Here is a 9535-nt window from a genome sequence, read left to right as displayed (position 1 = left end):
CAGGGACAGAGGTGTTAGTAGAGAGCACTGTGGTCAAACTGGAAAGAAATTCAAAAAGAAAATAACTTCCTGTCGAACATACAGCAGCTGATAAGTATTTGAAGGATTAAGATTTTTTAATAGAAGTCATTTAGAAATCTGTTTAACTTTCTGTCACCAGTTGATAAAAAAAAAAAAATCCACTTGTGTACCCCTTTAATAGAAGTGTTAAAAGACATTAAAGGGGTACTCTGGTGGAAAACTTTTTTTTTTTTTTAATCAACTGGTGCCAGAAAGTTAAACAGATTTGTAAATTACTTCTATTAAAAAAAAATCTTAATCCTTCCAGTACTTATTAGCTGCTGAATACTACAGAGGAAATTATTCTCTTTTTGGAACACAGAGCTATCTGCTGACATCATGACCACAGTGTTCTCTGCTGACATCTCTGTCCATTTTAGGAACTGTCCAGAGCAGCATTTGTTTTCTATGGGGATTTTCTTCTACTCTGGACAGTTCTTAAAATGGACAGAAATGTCAGCAGAGAGCACTGTGGTCATGATGTCAGCAGAGAGCTCTGTGTTCCAAAAAGAAAATAATTTCCTCTGTAGTATTCAGCAGCTAATAAGCACTGGAAGGATTAAGATTTTTTTTTTATAGAAGTAATTTACAAATCTGTTTAACTTTCTGGCACCAGTTGATAAAAAAAAAAGTTTTCCACCGGAGTACCCCTTTAAACACTGCTGGAGGTAAGGCCGAGTGTACATAGACCGGTAGACATGGAGCCGGTCACATAATACATGGTAGGTTCCTACTGTTTGTAAAATGCTCTATTTGCTCTCTGTTGTTTAATAAACTTTAAAAGATCATTTGGGCCTTTTTCATCACTTAGATCAAACCAGTGGCAGAGCGCCCCGGGCTATACTCAGTTCATCACTCACATCCGTCCCTTAATTTTTACCATACTCCCTGTCTGGCATATTCTATATTCGGAATGTGGAGTCTGTCTTTGAGCAAAGCATCTGTGGGTAACAGATCTACTGACCAGGTGCGGACCACTCGTACCACCTGAATTCCTACACAACATATCGTGCTCAGAAATCCAGATATGGTCCTGGAAAGTCAACTGGTCCGTCTGGTCGAATAACCTTGAACGTCACAGAACCTACGATGTAGTTGGACAATTCTAGACCCTCCATATCAACATCTGTTTGGAGGCGTAAGACACATTATCACTGCATGAAATTAAAATAATTTCCTTTGATTAAAGGGGTACTCCGCCCCTAGACATCTTATCCCCTATCCAAAGTATAGGGAATAAGATGTCTGATCGCGGGGGTCCTGCCATTGGGGACCCCCGGGATCTACCATGCAGCACCCACCATTAGTGGCTTCCGGAACCACTGGAGGTCCTCAGGCTGAGTCCATCTTGACCACGAGGACGGAGCATAGTGACGTCACGGCTCCGCCCCGTGTGATGTCACTATGCTCCGCCCCCTCAATGCAAGCCTATGGGAGGGGGCGTGACAGCTGTCACGCCCCCTCCCATAGGCTTGCATTGAGGGGGCGGCGCATAGTGACGTCACACGGGGCGGAGCCGTGATGTCACTATGCTCCGTCCCCGTGATCGCCAGTAATCAGACCCGGAACGAACACGCTCCTTGGACTGATTCTACCGGGGTGCGGCGTGGAAGATCACGGGGGTTCCAAGCGGCGGGACCCCCGCGATCAGGCATCTTGTCCCCTATCCTTTGGTTAGGGGATAAGATGTCTCAGCGCCGGAGTACCCCTTTAATAGAAAGAAACCATCCTACTTGGCTGTCGTTACTATGGTAGCATGCCTCTGTAATGTTGTAGCCCATGTAGGAGGGATAGTAAACGAGATCATACAAATCTAGGGGAAAACACCGTACATTAGATACTGTGACTATGACATTTAAAGGGGAAAAAAAAGATATGCAAAGCAACTGTCTCATGTCAGATTTTCCCAGGTCATTTTCCCTTAAAGGGGTACTCCACTGGAAAACTTTTATTTTTTTTTAAATCAACTGGTGCCAGAAAGTTAAACAGATTTGTAAATGATTTCTATTCAAAAAAAATCTTAATCCTTCCCGTACTTATTAGCGGCTGTATACTACAGAGGAAAATGCTTTTCTTTTTGGATTTCTCTTCTGTCTGACCACAGTGCTGACACCTCTGTCCATTTTAGGAACTGTCCAGAGCAGCATATGTTTGCTATGGGGATTTTCTCCTGCTCTGGACAGTTCCTAAAATGGCCAGCAGAAGTCAGCAGAGAGCACTGTGGTCGTGACAGAAGAGAAATCCAAAAAGAAAAGCATTTCCTCTGTAGTATACAGCCGCTTAATAGTACTGGAAGGATTAAGATATTTTAATAGAAGTAATTTACAAATCTGTTTAACTTTCTGGCATCAGTTGATTTAAAAAAAAATTGTCCACCGGAGTACCCCTTTAAAGGGGTACTCCACTGGCAAGCATTCGGAACATTTAGTTCCAAACGCTGGGTGCGCGCTGCAGCGCGCACCCAGCGTTCGGAACTAAATGTTCCGAACTCTGGATATTGGAGTACCCATTTAAAGTCAGTGTTGGAGTTGGAATGGGAGGACTACAGTACCCAGAAAGATTATCAGAATTAGGGTTCTTTAGTTTAGAAAAAAGAAGGCTTAGGGGCGACCTAATAACTATGTATAAATATATCAGGGGACCGTACAGAGATCTCTCCATGATCTATTTATACCCAGGACTGTATCTATAATAAGGGGGCATCCTCTACGTCTAGAGGAAAGAAGGTTTCTACAGACGGGGGTTCTTTACTGTAAGAGCAGTGAGACTGTGGGCTCTACCTTCCAGAGGATGTGATCATGGTGAACTCAACAAAAGAGTAGTGTTGCTCGCGAATATTCGCAATGCGAATTTTATTCGCGAATATCGCATATTCGCGAATTCGCGAATATTCACGAATATAGCGCTATATATTCGTAATTACGAATATTTGTTTTTGTTTTTTTTCTTTCACAGTACACATCACAGTGATCATCCCTCTCTGCTTCCAGCTTGTGTGGTGTAAAGAAGGCTCTAATACTACTGTGGGAGACTGGTGTGTGAATTTTCGCATATGCGAAGATTTGCATATGCTAATTTTCGCACATGCGAATTTTCGCTTACACAAATTTTTAGATATGCTAATTTTCGCATGCGCTGATTTTCGCATATGCGAAAATAAACGGGAATATTACGAATATGCGAATATTCGCAAATATATGACGAATATTCGTCCATATATTCGCGAATATTCGCGAATTCGAATATGGCCTATGCCGCTCAACACTACAAAAGAGATCAGGAGTGGCCTGGATGCATTTCTGAGAGGAAAAATATTACAGGTTATGATGAATATTAGATTTATAGGGACAGAATATTTAACCAGGGATTTATTCTGATGCCATATTTGAGTCGGAAAGGAATTTTTCCCCTAGTATGGGGCAATTGGCATCAGCCCCATAAGAGTATTTTTGCCTTCTTCTGGATAAACACAGTAGGGACACATTAAAGGGGTAGTCCAGTGGTGAAAAACGTATCCCCTATCCTAAGGGGATAAGTTTGAGATCGCGGGGGGTCCGACCGCTGGGGCCCCCCGCGATCTCTCTGTACGGGGCCCCGGCTCTCCGCCGAGATAGCGGGTGTCGACCCCCGCACGAGGCGGCGGCCGACACGCCCCCTCAATACATCTCTATGGCAGAGCCGGAGATTGCCGAAGGCAGCGCTTCGGCTCTGCCATAGAGTTGTATTGAGGGGGCGTGTCGGCCGCCGCCTCGTGCGGAGGTCGACACGCCCCCTTCCCGCGGGCTGTCGGGGCTCCGTACAGGAGATCGCAGGGGGCCCCAGCGGTCGGACCCCCCGCGATCTGCAACTTATACCCTATCCTTAGGATAGGGGATAAGTTGCTCACCACTGAATCACCACTGGACTACTCCTTTAAGGTTTTAGGTTGAACTTAAAAGGACTCTGGTCCATTTTTTCAACCTTAGGAACTATGGGGGAGATTTATCAAAACCTGCGCAGAGGAAAAGTTGCTGAGTTGCCCATAGCAACCAATCAGATCGCTTCTTTCATTTTTCACAGGCCTTGTTAAAAATGAAAGCAGCAATCTGATTGGTTGCTATGGGCAACTGGGCAACTTTTCCTCTGCACAGGTTTTGATAAATCTCCCCCTATGTAACTATAATCTGTCGGGAGAGTCTGGAGGCCGCCATAACCTTTCAAAGTGTACGGGTTGTGAGAAGGTGAAGGGTATGGTGGTGGATGGACGATATGTGTCACCAAGGCTCCTGGTGAAGTAAGAGCCGGTATTATTCAGTGTCTGTACTGCGATGCAGTCTGACACTGAGACTGTACTATACTGGTGTGGTGTTCCGGTACCGTATTGCATACCGTACCTTGTATGGTGGTCCCCAAAGTCAGAGTTACTACGTTCAGGTAGGGTCCCCCAGGTGGGGCAGCCCCTAGTCACCTCTCCTCTATTCTAATGCTGTGATGTTTCTATGTACATATTTAATAATAATGTGTATATTTAATATAATGTATAGTACTTACCTTGTTAGCGTCGCAGGACCTTCGGTCATGTGACTATGTTGATTCCTCTATGGTATGTTAGAGGACCTCTGGAGGTCCTTGGGTCACATGCTATCCATAATTCTATGTGAAGGTGATTGACAGAAGTATTGGACCAATTAGCATTAGTCCCGCCCCTGCCCATATAAGGGAGCTGTAGCCAATTATCGCTCTCTTGGGTTGCTGTTCTCGTGGATTCCGGACTAGCAGGACGGATTTTCGCAACTTTCAAAGACAAGCTAGGCCTGAAAACCTACCGGCCTCAGCTGAACTAAACCGTGAGTTCTAAACTAATCCCCGCTAAAGCTAGTGTGACTACTGGACCACAAATTCATTCCCCTAAATCCAGTGGAACAGCGCATATCAGTCTAAGGATTCTAAAACGCTTAAGGTCCCAACCTTTGTCAATCTCCAAGAGAATTTGCATGTATAGAGACTGTTCCTGTTATGAAGCATGCATAAAATCTTCAGTAAAAGTTCCAACTGTTTTCAGCAAACTCTCCAGTTGGGTACATTCAATTATTCTATACCTCCTTGGGAAGGGTGACGGTAGAACAAGCATTACAGAGGTTCCCTCATCCTGGCGTCAGGAATAGCAAGGGTTAAAGGGGTATTCCAGGTGAAAACTTTTTTTTATATATCAACTGGCTCCGGAAAGTTTAACAGATTTGTAAATTACTTCTATTAAAAAATCTTAATCCTTCCAATAGTTATTAGCTTCTGAAGTTTTCTGTCTAACTGCTTAATGATGATGTCACGTCACGGGAGCTGTGCATGATGGGAAAATATCCCTTGCATGATGGGAGAATATCCCCATAGGAGCTGGACAGCTCCCGGGACGTGAGTCATCAGAAAGCAGTTAGACAGAAAACAGCAACTCAACTTCAGAAGCTAATAACTATTGGAAGGATTAAGATTTTTTAATAGACGTAATTTGCAAATCTGTTTAACTTTCCGGAGCCAGTTGATATATAAAAAAAAGTTTTTGCCTGGAATACCCCTTTAACCAGACACCCTTTAATTACCGCACAGCTACACCCCATATACCCTACTTCCCCAGGCTATCACACTGGGAATGACCAAGTGCAGGGTGGGGGTCATTCCCCACAATCCAGGCCGCTTTTGTTGGCCTTAAAGCTGGGCTGTCTCACCAGCTGAGGGGGATTTGCTAGTTGCAGCTCACAGTGTAGTGGAAAGCTGTGAGTGGAGTTCTTCCCTTTGGTAGCTCCAAGAGTGGGAGCTGCTGAACAGCCTAGCTGGAGGCTTGGAAAGGTCTTGCTTAGTGTCGCACGGAACAAACTCAGGTGTGAACAAACACCAAGGAAATACAGGTGGACTGTTTAGTTTTCCTTTGTTTCTGCGTTTAAAGACTGTTTTACTGTATGCTGAGTGTGAATAAAACACTGGACTTTGATTTAAAACGCTGTCTCCTTACCGCTATACTGCAACCGCACCTGTCTGCAAGAGCGAGTCATCACAGGGTTTAACCGACTTTTGTCCAAATTGTATGGAGCATTAACCTCAGCAACACTAAACCATGACTTTCTCTATCAAGAGTTTGAACACTTTCTTAAGCCCATGGAAATGAGAGGGACTCCGGCTACAGAAAGGGTCTACTGAGCAGAAGACAAGAACTCTGAGGACTGATATGTCTCGGGAACATGAATTATTAAAGGGGTATTCTGCCCCTCGACATCTTATCTCCTATCCAAAGGATAGGGGATAAGATTTCTGATCACAGGGGTCCCCCCGCTGGGGACCCCCGCAATCTCTCCTGCAACACCCCCGTTTATGAGATGCATGGAGCAAAGATCGCTTCGTGGCTGATGACGGGCGATACAGGGGCCGGGGTATCGTGACATCATGGCTCCACCCCTTGTGATGTCACGCCCCGCTCCCTCAATACAAGCCTATGGGAGGGGACATGATGTCAGCCACGGAGCGATCTTTGCTCCGTGCAGCTCATAAACAGGGGTGTTGCAGGAAAGATTGCGGGAGTCCCCAGCAATCAGACATCTTATCCCCTATCTTTTGGATATGAGATAAGATGTCTAGGGGCGGAGTACCTCTTTAAAGCCAAGGTATGTGACCCCAAGAACAGATCTAGAAATACATCCTTAGTATTACCTTCAAGGCCGATCCTTTCTTTCATTTCCAGGGAGATTCAATGTAACCATGTGGTGTTACCGTATAACCCTCCATGTTCTCAAAGTCTCTTTTCACTGAATTGTATTTTTAAGCTGGCCCTTGTGCAGACACACAAAAAAAAAGTCCTATTTTTTTGGAGGATCTAGAGCAATTTTTTCCAACCAGGGTGCTGCCAGCTGTTTCAAAACTGCGACTCCCGAAGGCTTCCCGGGCATCCTGGAAGTTTTGCAACAGCTGGAGGCACCCTAGTTGGGAAACCCTGATCCTAAAAAATAATGTGGTTGGAAACTGCCTTAATAAGAGTAGAAAGACACAGTTCTTCTAGAGCCACGCCTGTCCACAGGTTGTGTCTGTTACTGCAGCCCTTTAACATTAAAGGGGCATTCTGGTATCACAAAATAGTTTTTAGAGAAGGACCCCATCCAAAAATAACTTATCTACTATCCACAGGATAGGGGATAAGTAGCTGATTGTGGGAGATCCGACTTCTGGGACCCCCTCCGAACTCTGAAACAGGACCTGGCTCTCAGTAAGGAGCCTTCATGCATCTCTGGTGATCCCATAGAAATGAATGGAGCGCATGCCATCTACTGGTAGATGACGCAAGCTCCTCACTGACAGACGGGGTCCAGTTCCGGAGATCGCGGGGGGTACCAACAGTCAGAACCTCCTGCGATCGGTTACTTATCCCCTATTCTGTGGATAGGGGATGTTAGTTTTGGCTGGAGTTCTCCTTTAAATAAAACTTCTAACCCAAGATAAACTAATATTGTGTTATCACAAATTGTACTTGGTCCTGGCTCCTCCATTTCTTTTGACAGGAAGTTGTGTAATCCTCTCCTTGTCAGTGGGGTGTTGTCTCAGCAGCCCTCTGGCTCCTCCTTCTCTCCCAAAACAACGCATCATCCTCTGCTGTCTCATATAGCGTGGCTAGATCTTATCTCTGGGCCCGATATGTCAATGATTAAAACCAACATAATATGTGACCCCCCCCCCCCCAATAGCAGATCTAGCAATACATCTATGGTCGCCCTTGGGGGGGTGTATGGTAGTGGTGGTATGATATCGGTATATAAGGGGTTAATGTTAACCCTCTAGTTCATGACGCCAGGCTGAGGGCTGGTATGCTGAGGTAATGCTCCGGCCTATCGCCGCCCTTCCCAGTAACGATAGGTGCATGAAATGACTGAAGGTCCACAAGGAGATTGAACTTGAACAACTTTACTTAAGTGCTTACGATACATCCAAGGCACAGTAACAGTCTCATACAAACAGTCCTTATATTGCTCAATGACTGACAGTTGTTGCAGACCTTGAGCTATTTAGAAAGTCTCTGAATTTATTAGGTTATATTAGGTACGGTGATGCTGCAGAGTGTCTGGGGATTGATACACTCTCTATTCTGAATTACTCAGCCGTTGCCGCAAGGCTTGGGCCTAACTCACTGCGATAGTTGCTGCGCAGATCCTTCTCGTTTGACAGCCCAGGAACAAGAGAGAGAAAACATGGCCGCCGCTTCTTTTATATGGGCAGGGGGTGGGGTAAATCCGATTGGTCGGAACATCTGTCATTCACCATTACAGAGAGTAATGGGATTGCTTATGTCACAGGGCCTCCAAAGGTCCTTAAGCAGAATACCATTGAGTTTACCTAGTCACGTGACCCGCAGGTCCTGCAACGCTATGGAACCGGTAATTAACCATTTATTTACATATATATATTACTATATTTACATTACCCTTACATAAATTACTAGGCTATTAGTTGGAATAGAGGCGACAAGGGGTAGGCTACACAACATGGATCCCTACATCCTAGGGACTCTGGCCATGGGGACCCACAGATACATAGGCACCGTATAAGATGCTGTACCGGGACACCACACATCCTTAGTATTACCTTCAAGGCCGGTAATTTCTTTCATTTCCAGGGTGATTCAATGTAACCTTGTGTTGTAACCGTATAACCCTCCATGTTCTCAAAGTCTCAGCTCACTGAATTGTATTTTTAAGCTTTCCTTCCCTTCCTTTTTTTTTCAGCTACTTTAGAGAAACGAATCCTTCAAGCAAACCACAATAATATGGACGGCGGCCAGACCACCTGGGAATCGAACTAGGTTAAGTGTCTATCCCATAATTTAAAGGGAAGAAATGTTAAATTGCTATCACATGCATTTTTTTCTCTCCTTTGGCCCATTTGTGCAATATGTGGCAACTCAAAAGTGAACGTTCCCTGCCAGTGCCTATAAAATGTAAGACAAAGTTCTTTCTCTCCCCTCGTGTTGTTCTTCCGACACAAACCGAAGTGTAAAAAGTGGCCGGGGTTCCTTTGATCTGTTCTATTTTCACGATGTCTGCTTATTTGCTGTGAATAACACCTCGTAACCTTTCTCCCAATGTATCTCTGCCGCTAACCTTTTACCGTAGCATCAGACCGAGCGGCGATGAAAAGTTACAAAAGTCTCTCCTTTGATGCTCCATGTACGCCAAGTGCCAAATAGCCTCCGAGGGGCGCCGATATCACTATAAAAACCTAGCACTTCCACTGAGGTGTGAAACTACATGTCCTAAAGACTGCCGGCAAAATTAGAAATTACTTTAAAAAAAAAATAAAAAAAATATCTCATTTGGTCTCGCAATGTCATTGCTACCATGCGTGCGCGCTATAGGTCAGTACGGAGGTCCTGATCATTTCCACAATTTTTGCAGAGATTTCTAGGCAGCTCCAAAATACAGCTGTCAGATGACCCTTTTTTTTTTTTTTTTTTTTTTTTTTTAAA

Source organism: Hyla sarda, chromosome 8 (genome assembly GCF_029499605.1).
Source record: "Hyla sarda isolate aHylSar1 chromosome 8, aHylSar1.hap1, whole genome shotgun sequence".
Lineage (NCBI taxonomy): Eukaryota > Metazoa > Chordata > Amphibia > Anura > Hylidae > Hyla > Hyla sarda.
The sequence above is the reverse complement of the archived record's forward strand: the minus strand, read 5'-3'. Positions refer to the sequence as shown.